General features: G+C 44.4%; 1 protein-coding gene across 4 annotated transcripts in view; it reads left to right on the top strand.

Moving 5' to 3' along the window:
- The window catches only part of LOC126101629 (myrosinase 1-like), a 521,409-nt gene that overhangs the window by 362,707 nt on the left and 144,354 nt on the right, over positions 1–14,348 (top strand). The gene's annotated exons all lie outside the window — the stretch shown is intronic.

Raw genomic sequence — 14,348 nt, 5'->3', positions numbered from 1 at the left:
TTTTGTTCCACATCCTCTTCCTCAGAAATGAACGTTTGATGGTGGTCACTCAGATATTCTGCGATTTGTGCCCTATCACTCTTGTTAAGCAAATATATTTTCCTTCCTTTCTTGGCATTTCTTATTACACTTGTAGTCATTGATGCAACCACTGACTTATGATCACTGATACCCTCTTCTACATTCACGGAGTCGAAAAGTTCCGGTCTATTTGTTGCTATGAGGTCTAAAACGTTAGCTTCACGAGTTGGTTCTCTAACTATCTGCTCGAAGTAATTCTCGGACAAGGCAGTCAGGATAATGTCACAAGAGTCTCTGTCCCTGGCTCCAGTTCTGATTGTGTGACTATCCCATTCTATACCTGGTAGATTGAAGTCTCCCCCTATTACAATAGTATGATCACGAAACTTCTTCACGACGTTCTGCAGGTTCTCTCTGAGGCGCTCAACTACTACGGTTGCTGATGCAGGTGGTCTATAGAAGCATCCGACTATCATATCTGACCCACCTTTGATACTTAGCTTAACCCAGATTATTTCACATTCGCATTCGCTAATAACTTCACTGGATATTATTGAATTCTTTACTGCTATAAATACTCCTCCACCATTGGCGTTTATCCTATCCTTGCGGTATATATTCCATTCTGTGTCTAGGATTTCGTTACTGTTCACTTCCGGTTTTAACCAACTTTCCGTTCCTAATACTATATGCGCACTATTTCCTTCAATAAGAGATACTAATTCAGGAACCTTGCCCTGGATACTCCTGCAGTTTACCAATATTACGTTAACTTTTCCTGTTTTTGGTCTCTGAGGACGGACGTTCTTTATCAACGATGATAATGTCCTCTCTGGTAAGCCGTCAGGTATTTTATCGTTTCGCCCAAGGGGGGGGGGGGTCCCTCTAACCTAAAAAACCCCCGTGTGCACGCCACACGTACTCTGCTACCCTAGTAGCTGCTTCCGGTGTGTAGTGCACGCCTGACCTGTCTAGGGGGGCCCTACAGTTCTCCACCCAATAACGGAGGTCGATGAATTTGCAACCATTATAGTCGCAGAGTCGTCTGAGCCTCTGGTTTAGACCCTCCACACGGCTCCAAACCAGAGGACCGCGATCGACTCTGGGCACTATGCTGCAGATATTAAGCTCAGCTTGCACTCCGCGTGCGATGCTGGTTGTCTTCACCAAATCAGCCAGCCGCCGGAAGGAACCAAGGATGGCCTCAGAACCCAAGCGGCAGGCGTCATTCGTTCCGACATGTGCTACTATCTGCAGCCGGTCACACCCAGTGCGTTCAATAGCTGCCGGAAGGGCCTCCTCCACATTACGGACGAGACCCCACGGCAAGCACACCGAGTGCACACTGGCATTCTTCCCCGACCTACCCGCTATTTTCCTGAGGGGCTCCATAATCCGCCTAACGTTGGAGCTCCCTATAACTAATAGGCCCGCCCTCTGTGACTGTCGGGACCTTGCCGGAGAATCGGCCACTGGCCCAACAGGCGAGGCATCCTGTGGTGGCTCGGAAACGATGTTATCACCACTAGGAAGCACCCCGTACCTGTTGGAAAGGGGTAAGGCAGCTGCCACCGAAGTAGGCATAGGTCTCACCACAGTTGCCCCAACGCCACTACGAGCCGACGCCTGCGCCTCGAGCTCGATGAGCCTAACAGACAAAGCCTCCACCTGCCCCCGAAGAGTGGCCAATTCTCCTTGCGTCCGCTCACAACAACCACAGTCCCTACACATGACTATGTTTACCCTACCCTATACGGTGACAAATTCCCAAGATAATCTTCTGATGAGCTACTCTGATAATCAAGAAACACTCACTGAAATACGAGACGCGAAAACTACGCTAGGTTTTCCCAGAAAAACTATTTAAAAGCTAAGCGCAGCAAATAAGTACAAAAACGCTTTATACAAACAGTACTCGCTGCTGCTGGTGCTCTCGCTCTGGCTGTCACAAGACAACTGCTGATTCAAGTGACTAGTGGCTAACGGCCGCGAAACAAACAAAGACGGTTTTAGGACGCTTTCTGTTCTAAACGATCAAGAAAACACTAAGAAATCTAACACGAAAACTACGTAAAGTTTTATCAAGAACTGTTAGTTACTATGCAGAGCAGATAAACACAAATAGAATCCCTTCCTTAGTGGAAGGTCGTAAACAAAATGCAAAATAAACGCTTTATACAAACAGTACTCGCTGCTGCTGGTGCTCTCGCTCTGGCTGTCACAAGACAACTGCTGATTCAAGTGACTAGTGGCTAACGGCCGCGAAACAAACAAAGACGGTTTTAGGACGCTTTCTGTTCTAAACGATCAAGAAAACACTAAGAAATCTAACACGAAAACTACGTAAAGTTTTATCAAGAACTGTTAGTTACTATGCAGAGCAGATAAACACAAATAGAATCCCTTCCTTAGTGGAAGGTCGTAAACAAAATGCAAAATAAACGCTTTATACAAACAGTACTCGCTGCTGCTGGTGCTCTCGCTCTGGCTGTCACAAGACAACTGCTGATTCAAGTGACTAGTGGCTAACGGCCGCGAAACAAACAAAGACGGTTTTAGGACGCTTTCTGTTCTAAACGATCAAGAAAACACTAAGAAATCTAACACGAAAACTACGTAAAGTTTTATCAAGAACTGTTAGTTACTATGCAGAGCAGATAAACACAAATAGAATCCCTTCCTTAGTGGAAGGTCGTAAACAAAATGCAAAATAAACGCTTTATACAAACAGTACTCGCTGCTGCTGGTGCTCTCGCTCTGGCTGTCACAAGACAACTGCTGATTCAAGTGACTAGTGGCTAACGGCCGCGAAACAAACAAAAGACGGTTTTAGGGCGCTTTCTGTTCTAAACGATCAAGAAAACACTAAGAAATCTAACACGAAAACTACGTAAAGTTTTATCAAGAACTGTTAGTTACTATGCAGAGCAGATAAACACAAATAGAATCCCTTCCTTAGTAGAAGGTCGTAAACAAAATGCAAAATAAACGCTTTATACAAACAGTACTCGCTGCTGCTGGTGCTCTCGCTCTGGCTGTCACAAGACAAGACAAGACAAGACAACGAGAAAGCTATTTTCTTGCCGTGCTCGGAAATGTTCCGATTTCTCCACTTGGCACCATAATTTTTAGCGTCCACAGTTCCACCCACTATCTGTAAATCACAAAACGACAATATTTAAACTCAAATAGCAACAGTGAAATACAAATAAGAAATGACAATCGATAAATAAACCCGTAGCAACCGGAATACCGACATGCAGAACAAAAGCGCTAGTAACTTATTCATCAACCTAATATGTGAGCTAAAACAAGAATTCTTACCGAAAAGAGGCTACACTCTGAAGCAGCTCACGCTTAATGAAGGGAAGACAGGCTGTCAGAATTGTGGTTGCAGTCAGTTTCTCCCGTTTACACCGATGGTGGCCGGGGTCGCCCTCCAACTTGATCGAGTATGTTCCCTGTTAGTTCTCGAATCGTCTAGATTAGTTAGCACGATGGCTGCTCGTGGAGTTTTAACTGTCACATCGAAAAAATTCCACCTCGAAAATCAACTCATCATCATTCTGGAAACGTCTTCCAGGCAATGCGTTCTTCACCCGAGGGCAAGAGGAAAAAGTCATTGGCTAGCGTGTCAGGAGAATACCGGGAGGCAGGAGTGAGGTAAAACTTGGCAGCCGAAACTATGACGTGAAAATGGTGTTGTCGAGAACGGACACTCCCTTGGAAAGCCTTCTGCAGTCTCGTCAGCAGATTTCGGTCGTATTCTCCTGTGACGGTTTGCCCGTTAAGAGCAGAATCTGTTAGCGCCACACCATGACAATGTCAAACACACTCAGCATCTCCTTCCTGTATGATTATTGGGTCTACATCTACGTGATTACTCTTCTATTCACAATCAAGTGCCTTGCAGAGGGTTCGATGAATCACCTTCAAGCTGTCTCTCTACCGTTCCACTCTCGAACGGCGCGCGGGAAAAACGAGCACTTAAATTTTTCTGTGCGAACCCTGATTTCTCTTACTTTCTCGTGATGATCACTACTCCCTATGTAGGTGGGTGCCAACATAATGTTTTCGCAATCGGAGCAGAAAACTGCTGATGGAAATTTCATGAGAAGATCCCGTCGCAACGAAAAACGCCTTTGTTTTAATCATTACCTCTCCAATTCACGTATCATGTCTGTGGCACTATCGCCCCTACTTCGTGATAATACAAAAGGAGCCGCCCTTCTTTGTACTTTTTCGATGTCATCCGTCACTCTCACCTGATGCGGATCCCACACTGCACAGCAGTACTCCAGAACAGGACCGACAAGTGTAGTGTAAGCAGTCTCTTTAGCAGACCTGTTGCACCTTCTAAGTGTTCTGTCAATGAATCGGAGTCTTTGGTTTGCTCTACCTACAACATTACCTATGTCATCGTTCCAACTTAGCTTATTTGTAATTGTAATCCCTAAGTATTTAGTTGAATTTACAGTCTTCAGACTTGTGTGAATTATCGCATAATGGAAATGTAGCGGATTTCTTTTAGTACTCATGTGAATAACTTCACACTTTTCTTTGTTCAGGGTCAATTGCCACTTTTCGCACCACATAGATATCTTATGTAAATCATTTTGCAATATATTTTGGTCATCTGATAACTTTAGAAGGCGGTAAATGGCAGCATCATCGGCAAATAATCGAACAGGAATACCCGGATTGTCTCCTATGTCGTTAATATAGATCAGGAACACTAAATGGCCTATAACATTTCCTTGGAGAACGCCGAATATTACTTCTGTTTTACTCGATGACTTTCCGTCTGTTACTACGAACTGTGACCTTTCTGACAGGAAATCACGAATCCAGTCGCACAACTGAGGCGATACTCCGTAGGCACGCAGTTTGGTTAGAAGACGCTTGTGAAGAACGGTGTCGAAAACCTACTGAAAATCTAAAAATATGGAGGCAATTTGACATCCCCTGTCGATAGCACTCATTACTTCATGCGTGTAAAGAGCTAGTTGTGTTCTGCAAGAACGATATTTTCTGAATCCGTGCTGACTACGTGTCAATAAATCCTTTTTTTCGAGGTACTTCATTATGTTCGAATGCAGTACATGTTCGCCGGCCGCGGTGGCCGCGCGGTTCTAGGCGCTCCAGTCCGGAACCGCGCTGCTACTACGGTCGCAGGTTCGAATCCTGCCTCGGGCATGGGTGTGTGTGATGTCCTCAGGTTTGTTAGGTTTAAGTACAGTAGTTCTAAGTTCTAGGGGACTGATGACCACAGCAGTTGAGTCCCATAGTGCTCAGTGCCATTTTGAACAGTACATGTGCCAAAACCGTACTGGAAATCGACGTTAGTGATATAGGTCTGTAATTCAGCGGATTACTGCTACTTCCCTTTTGGGGTATTGGTGTGACTTGAGCAAGTTTCCAGTCTTTAGGTACGGATCTTTCTGTGAGCGAGTGATTGTATATAATAGCTAAATATGGAGCTATTTTATCAGCATACTCTGAGAGGAACCTCACTGGTATACCATCTGCACCGGAAGCCTTGCATTTATTAAGTGATTTAAGCTGCTTTGCTCCTTTCTGTCGGTGACGTAATGATACACTCAGCACTAGTCCGTGGTGATTAGCAGATTATAAAAGTTATCTGAAGTAGGCTAACGCAGCTGCAATATTGTCTGAGTTGCACGTTGCATTATCCGTACTGTTCAATGTGCGTCACTGCACAAGTTCGGCAGTCAACAGTTGCGGCACTGTTAGTTAGGTAAGTCCATCGATCGCGCCAAGATCTGAACACAAGACCTTTCAGACAGCCTCCCATCCACAAGTCACGAGGATTAAGATCAGGTGATGTGGACGACCATGCTGTAGGGAAATGAGGGCTGATAATTTTAGCAGTTCCGAAATGCCTCTGCACTAGCTGCTTCACTGGCTGTGCAATGTGCAAAGGCGCGCCTAAAAATGATCCTAACCAGATAACCAGACATCGACGGTGTACAAGGGTTGGGATGACGTTGGTGGGAAAAAGACTCTCACAGCGTTTACCAGTGACGGCGCAGGTAAACAGGACCCGTAGGACTCACCTCCTCGAAAAAAAAAAATGGCCCTACGGTAAACGATGCCGTCAACGCACACCACACAGTCACCTTGTAACCTCCCCCTCACTTATCGACCTTAATGACAGTGAAAAGTTAAACCGCGTGTACCTAATGGAAATTTGGGAAAAGCAATCGTCGCCGAAGTTAATCTGTCGGTAAAGAGAGAGGAAAATGAAAGGAAAAATGCAAATGAAACTGGTGGAAATTAATTTTGAAAAGGGGCAAAGTTAATAAAGAAAGTAAATGTGCGGTCGTCACGTTAACAATTAATTGGTGCTAATTAGATATTTGAGATTTGAGGGAAATTACGGTCGCCAGTCCCATGGGCGACTACTATAATAACTGAAAAAGAAAGTTATTACACATATAATTAGCACTAGAAGCGTGGCAACTGAAGGTTGACACGTGCAGTGTGAAAACTGAAAGTTTGTCAGAAGTAATAAATTTCGCTACACTCTGACTTAATTTAGCAAAAGAATTAATAAAACCGGAAAATCGAAAGTTAATTTAGTGACTAAAGTTAATAGTGAGCTTTCTTTCTGAAGGACATCGAAATTCAGTAAGATACGGTTAGTCTTGGACTACCTCAACAATCATTTCAAAAGTTACTTGAATCTACGCAATTTAGAAATAAGAGATTTAACTTTGAAGTTGAATTAAATGATTCTGAACAATTAACAATAGTAAAATTTAGTACGTACCAAGCTGAGCTGCAGTCACAGGTAAGCTAAAATACGGTAACCAAACTCGCACTCTTAATTTGTGCTTGTGTAATCTAAATATTGTAGCCAGCTATGAATACCTTAACTGAACTTTGAAATTAAAGCAGTGAAGTCGAATGATCCTGGCATTTGAATTTCAACGACACTCGGGTTCATTCCGGAAAAGGAAGGGACCCTGCTTGGTAATGCAATTTGAACAGTTTGAAAAGCTGAGGTCTGCCATACAGTTCTAAAACTTTACGTGCTTCCAGTCTTCCTTGTTGGTTGATTGAAGGTTTGAAGCCGTCTATCGAGGAGGTGGCGACAGTCACTCATTGCCGGCCGTCGCTGTTGCAGAAGCTGGATGTTGGCGCGCCTTCTTCTCGACGCGGTCACCAGGCGAAACGGGCTCTTGATGTGCGCCAGCTAATGCTTCCCGTCCGTGACACCGTGTCAGAAACTATCATAGCAAGTCGAGCGTAATTACATGCTGCCAAACCCCGAAAGCGCGGCAACTCGCGGGAGCGTCACACAACACACCTGCTCCTCTGCACCACCCCAGCCAGACTCTCTCTGCTCTGCCCGCACTCCACGTGGCAGAGTGCACACTACCAAAAATCCTACACACTTTGGTTCTCCACACGACCTATCGATGTAATCGTTCGATAGCATAGTTTTCCCTAGGCAAGACCCAGCGTAAAAATACAAATAATATTTATAAAACAAACCAATTGTACATCGACATAAATGCACTAATATATATACAAATAGTAAAACAATTACAATAAAGAGACAGAAATGTCATATCTTCAGGTGACAAAATAAGGAAAAAATTTATAGTAGAATAGATGGAAACAGGAGGATATGCATTTCCGGCGTTACAACCTTTGCAAAATGAAGTGGTACCGGTTGATGTGTGAGGTGATTTTCCGTCGCCAATATTCTGCAGTTGTGCATATTGATATGTTTTTGGAGATGGCAATCCGCTTTGTCTGTCGACAGAATGTTTCATGGCCATTCATTAGCCACTTCCATGCGAGCAAGAAACTCCAGAGCGAACGTTTGTCTTGCTGGCAGGTCATCAGGATGCAACTCCAAATATGGATGACCTTGTACGCATAGCAGTGCATGATGTCTCGTATGATTTCATGCACCGTGCCCGAAGCAGTTCCCCACGCACTGCATGTTTGCACACCACCACTCGACGTCTCCTCTGACGTGGCCTCAACTGCTTTCCTCCCTCTGCCACATTCAACTGCATCTACATCTACATCATACTCCTCAAGCCATCTAATGGTGTGTGGTGGAGGGTACTTTCGGTACCACTATCTGATCCCTCCAACCCCGGTCCACTCGCGAATAGTGCGTGGGAAGAATCATTGTCGATAAGCCTATGTATTGGCTCCAATTTTCTCCTCGTGGTCAATACGCAAGACGTACAGGGTGATCAAAAAGTCAGTATATATTTGAAAACTAAATAAGTCACGGAATTATGTAGATAGAGGTACAAATCGACACACATGCTTGGAATGACATGGGGTTTTATTAGAACCAAAAAATATAAAAGTTCAAAAAATGTCCGACAGATGGCGCTTCATCTGATCAGGATACCGCTAATTAGCATAACAAAGTAAGACAAAGCAAAGATGATGTTCTTTGCAGGAAATGCTCAATATGTCCACCATCATTCCTCAACAATAGCTGTAGTCGAGGAATAATGTTGTGAACAGCACTGTAAAGCATGTCCGGAGTTATGGTGAGGCATTGGCGTCGCATGTTGTCTTTCAGCATCCCTAGAGATGTCGGTCGATCACGATACACTTGCGACTTCAGGTAACCCCAAAGCCAATAATCGCACGGACTGAGATCTAGGGACCTGGGAGGCCAAGCATGACGGAAGTGGCGGCTGAGCACACGATCATCACCAAACGACGAGCGCAAGAGATCTTTCACGCGTCTAGCAATACTTTGTTTTTTTTTTTTTTGTTCTAATAAAACCCCATGTCATTCCAAGCATGTGTGTCAATTTTTACCTCTCTATCTACATTATTCCGTGGTTTATTAAGTTTTAAATTTATACTGACTTTTTGATCACCCCGTATGTGGGGGAAGTAATGTGCTGTCCGGCTCCTCCTGAAAAGTGCTGTCCCGAAATTTCAGTAGTAAATCTCTCCGTGATGCACAACATCTCTCTTGTAACGTCTGCCTGTGGAGTTCGTTTAGGATCTCCGTAACGCTCTCTCGCCAGCTAAACGATCACGTGACGAAACGCGCCGCTGTTCGTTGGACCTTCTCTATATCAGTCCTAACTGATAGGGATCGCACATAGATGAACAATACTCAAGAATGGGGCGAACAAGCACCTTATAAGCCACTTCTTTCGTGATGAGTTACATTTCCTTAAGATTCTTCCGATGAATGTGAGTCTTCTGTCTGCTATTCCCACTATCTGTTTTGTATGGTCATTCCACTTAAGCTCGCTCTGGATAGTCACGCCTAGATATTTTACGGCAGACGGTGTGTCCAGCTGTTTGTCATCAATAGTGTAGCTGTTCAGTAGTGGATTTCTTTTCCTATGTATGCGCAAATGTTACATTTATTTACGTTCAGGGTTAACTGCCAGAGTCTGCACTATTTATCAGTTGTCTGCAGGTCGTTCTGCAAATTCTTACTATCTTCTGGCGTTGTTACATTCGTATAAACAATTGCATCATCTGCGAACAACCTTAAAGAGCATCCGACGCTTTCTACTACATCATTCACATATATTGTGAACAGCAACGGTCCTATCACACTTCCCTGTGGTACTCCGGATATTACCATGCGCTTCAAAAGAACCTGTCTTTTCGAATTTTGCAGGCACTATAAAGTGTCACATCAGAACACCTTCGACCGTCTAAATTTCCATTTTTATTTAACTTTCGCTACCAGTTTCAGCGTTGGAGTACGCCATCTTCTGGGCCCTGACCGACGTGTAGGACCCATCCCACCTCTTGTACAGTCAAAATGGGGCCCACAATGGAGTCACTAAGCAGTCCATTCAATCATCAGCTGCAAAGTTGACTGTCCAAGAGATGGCATTCGTCCTGAACGTCGGTCGGTGGGTATGAAAGTGGCGTAATGTAACACTGATACTGGTAGCAAAAGTAAAGTGAAACTGGAAGACTGCTGGAGGTGTTTTGATTCGACGTTTTGTATTGAACAGCCGATGTCCCATAACCATCCATGCAGATGGACGTACAGAGATTTGTAATGACTTTTTCCGACGCTTAGGAGACATTGGAGCAATGCCTTTTTTTACACCCTCGAGTTTCGGCAATTTCTGCAGGGCTTCTAGCCTACAGTCACCGACCTTGTAAAAGAGCTCTAGCAGCAGCACGAGACCCTTCATGGAGGCAGTCATGCTGGCGTCTTGGATCCAAACTGAGGAAGAGCCGTGTGGTGCGCGTCTTCCAGTGCGCGTTTTGTGACGCTCAAAGCACCATCTATTGGCAAGTTTTCCTTATTTTTTTTTGTTCCATGTCGTTTCCCCGTACGTCAATAACATGCTGTTCATATTCGACGTGATTCTGAGCAGTGGTTCTCTTTGTACGGTGTTTTTGAAACAGGAACTTTAATTATGGACGCCCTGTATACGGCACCGGTGAAAAATGGCAGGCGCTGAGTGACCGCTGTGGAGGACACGGAGGTACGCGTATTAATGTGAGACGAAGTTGTCAGCGCCTGACACAGTTTAGAAGGGGCCTCATTGTGGGTCCCCATTTGCCCAGTTGTTCGAATCTTGCAGTACCCAGGTCTACGTGGCGTTCGCGTGCGACAGTGGCCCGACGTTGGACTGCGTGGGAGTGTCGGGGCAGGTAAACTTGTCGTAAATGTCCCGGCCGACCACGTGTGACCACCACGAGAGAGGACCGGCCTACTGTGCACGCAGCACGACGCAGCCATCACACTCCTATGCCTGCCACCCGAGAACAAGTAATGCGACTCCTCGAAAATTTCTGCACCATCCCGCACCATCGGCTGCAGACTGGAAGCACCCAGACTGGGGAGTCACCGTCCCACGAGTAGTCTGCCCTCAACACCACGACACAAAACGTCTGGTGCAGCGACCGGGAAACACTGACCGTTGGTGAGCGTCGTCAGTGTTCAGCGATAATTCGCGGTTTCATCACTGACCCGGGTGACCCACCGCTGGCGACTCTGGTGGGGCGACCCGGGCAGAGGCCTCATCCTTCCAACGTTTCGGAGAGCCAGAGCAGCGCCACTACTGGCGGCATGGCGGGGGCAGCCCTCGGGTATAACGACAGTGCACGGCTCGCGGAGACTGAGCGACATCCCACGTCCTCATGTCTTACCTCTCATGCGACAGTACCATGGTGTCATTTCCCAGCTGGGCAATGCCGGTCCACACACGGCACGTGTCTGTGTGAGCTGTCTCCGTGATGCTGGATGTGCTCCCGTGGGCATCGAGATACCCAGGTCCGACCCGATGGTACGTTCGTGTTACGGGCGAGCCCGGACGTAAACTACACCTCAGTGCCAGTATCGAGGTTATGAAAGACCAGCTGCAACAGACGTGGGCCAGCTTCCCTCGGGAGAGTAGAGTAGAGTAGAGTAAAGTAGAGTAGAGTGTAGAGTAGAGTGTAGAGTGTAGAGTAGAGTGTAGAGTGTAGAGTAGAGTGTAGAGTGTAGAGTAGAGTGTAGAGTAGAGTGTAGAGTAGAGTGTAGAGTAGAGTAGAGTGTAGAGTAGAGTGTAGAGTAGAGTGTAGAGTAGAGTGTAGAGTAGAGTGTAGAGTATAGAGTAGAGTAGACACCGTCCCCAACCGAATCAGTGCGTGCATCCAGGCCTCATCGGGTGCGAACTCAAACTGACACGCGGGCTCATACTGCCAAGTTCTTTGTAAACGTCACTCGATTTGGTAATCACTCCTCTCAAACCGTGAAGGTTCATTTCATTTCATTTCATTTCCTGCCCCCTTCTGGGTGCTTCACTTCCGTTGTCAGGCAGTGTATATTAGTATCACCACAGCCCCACAAACAGTCGCGACACTTCGTCTCGTTTTTGTTACCCCAGCGATAGCAGCGTCCCTAGCGACCATAAATCGACACTTCTGAATACGATATCGGATGAGTGCGAATATTATCAATTATATTGATGTGTAACACAGTTTTTACAATAGATAGTTTGTGTAGTGCCATAAAAATCGACAATAACTAAAAAGTTACACCACATTTGTGATTATTTACTTTCCTAATGACCCAGCGAGATACGAAACGGTCCATTACAGGACAGTTTATTTACAATTCTCTTTTAATGCGCAGACATTTCCCTAGAAATGTCGTCGTTTTGCGTTAATAACAAAAAAAATTGCTGGTAAACACCAGAAGACCTGACCTTTTACAAAAAGACGTCGTATATCTAACCAACAAAGCAGAGTTCTGTTTGCTACACTTTCTGCCATATCGGTGAATCTGGAACTTATGAAAGCTAGACGAAATGTAATACCTACATTATTTAACTTAACAAATAAGTCACCACAACTGTATCTTAAGGGCAAATCACACAAACGTGACAATAAAACGTCAAAAGCAATAACACTGTTTCCCAACACAGGAGAAAGCATTTCCACAATTCTGGGTAAATCTGAGCAACAAACTGGAATAATCTTCAACACATTCGCTTTTGAAGCAAAAGTAACTACATTTACAGAAATATTCGTGTATTAGAAAGTCTAATGAAGAGTAAGAAAGGGCGATTCATTGCACTCCTACGATAATTACATCAGATAACAACAAAAATATATGTTTCTCACGCGTGAACTGCGTTTATATTCTCTGCTTTACGGGGAATAAGATGCGCATATAAACATATTCTAAAGTATTTCTTCATGAATGACCTGCAGCTTATGTAACTGAAACAGTGTCATTCGGCTATTTTTACATGCATTTCGCAATAATTCATGTCCCTTGGTAACTCACTAACGCATTGAACGCAAAATTAACAACTATTCCGTTAATTAAGTAGAATTTAATTAAAAACAAACATTATGACTCATGCGACACTCTGCTTTCTCACCGCTTTGAGCGCTAGTGTCGCTCTGTCTGTCAAATGGTAACAACTTTCTCATCGGAGAGTGTCGTGAAAGTATTTACTAGACAGTGGTATTACCACTGTTTTCATTATTTTGATATCAAATACAATGGTTTTCCTTACAACTGAAGACAAACGTAAGAGTTTCTGGGCACTGGAACACAATATGTCATCTTTCCACTCTTCGCTTCTTTCGAATTTTCTGACTGTGGAATCGGTCTGACGTTTATTCGACAAGTATTCGTGCCATCACGAATGTAAAATTGTAGATCGCCAAATTCTTTACTTTGGTCGTCATAATTATCGCTTTGACCTCTGAGCTCGTTGATTCACCTCATACAGTAGGAATATCTGTTGAGTGAGCATTCGAATGGTCAGAACGAAATTTTTGTCGTCACGCGACCATGATGCGGCGTAAGACTTGTCTAGAAGCGCTCTGCAGACTCAGTGCCATGGCATCGCTAGTACAGCCAGAAACCGTTCAAAACTACCGTGAATATTGTACACTCATCCCATATCCATCTTAATAATTTGCATTCAGTATCTGGACTGAAGTTTGCTTAAACCTTTGAAAAGCATTCCCATTGTCTGTGGCCAAGTGTCACACTCCCTTTTTTGTTTTGTTTTAGGAAATGAAAGGAAAGCCATCACTATTTTTACGTATTGTGTTGTATGTCGTCGTATCGCCGAATTTATGTTTTAATGCGTTATGTTACGGTAGCGTTGCGAAATAGCTTCGTGGTACGTCAAAGCATGACGAAACACACCGAATTTGGAGCTACGGCATGCAGTAAGTTGGCTAGCTATTAGACATTCAAAATTTTTACGGGCAAATTTTTTCGCTTTTACTTTCAGCTATCGTGTTTGTAATTTTCGTTTAACGTTAATCAAACTAAAACATTTTGATATCTCAGGTATGATTGGTTAAAGGTGCGCTTCCAATTGTTCAAGTGAACTGTTGTTTCCATGGTGTGCGCAATATTTGGACGACGAATCCAGCATTCTTGGTCGGTCGGTGAAATATCGAACAGAAAAATGGAATCAACCAGTCTGCTGAAAACACGGAAGCACACAATTAAACTAGAATATTAATCGAACATAATGATTCCCCGCGTCGTAGATGGTAGTCGTATTGCTGTCTATTGTGCGTGCCTAAAAATAAACACAAAAGTTTAGAAATCTGCATAGCCCGGAGGTTATGACTCAGACTGTCATACGAAGATCTTTCCCGCAGGTGCACACTGATTTAAACGTGTATACATTCAGCGGATTGGCTGCTATAACTCTTCAGCATAACCGAAATTATCCAGCATTTGGCATAAATAATGGCCGTACAGTTGCGTAAAGTTGCCCTACCATTTTTTGCCTTCATTTCAGTGTGTCTCGATGATAATCAAGATGAAAGTGAATTACCGATGTCATTCGCATGAGAGCATTCAAAGC

This window comes from Schistocerca cancellata, chromosome 9, assembly GCF_023864275.1.
Source record: "Schistocerca cancellata isolate TAMUIC-IGC-003103 chromosome 9, iqSchCanc2.1, whole genome shotgun sequence".
Lineage (NCBI taxonomy): Eukaryota > Metazoa > Arthropoda > Insecta > Orthoptera > Acrididae > Schistocerca > Schistocerca cancellata.
The sequence above is the reverse complement of the archived record's forward strand: the minus strand, read 5'-3'. Positions and strand labels throughout refer to the sequence as shown.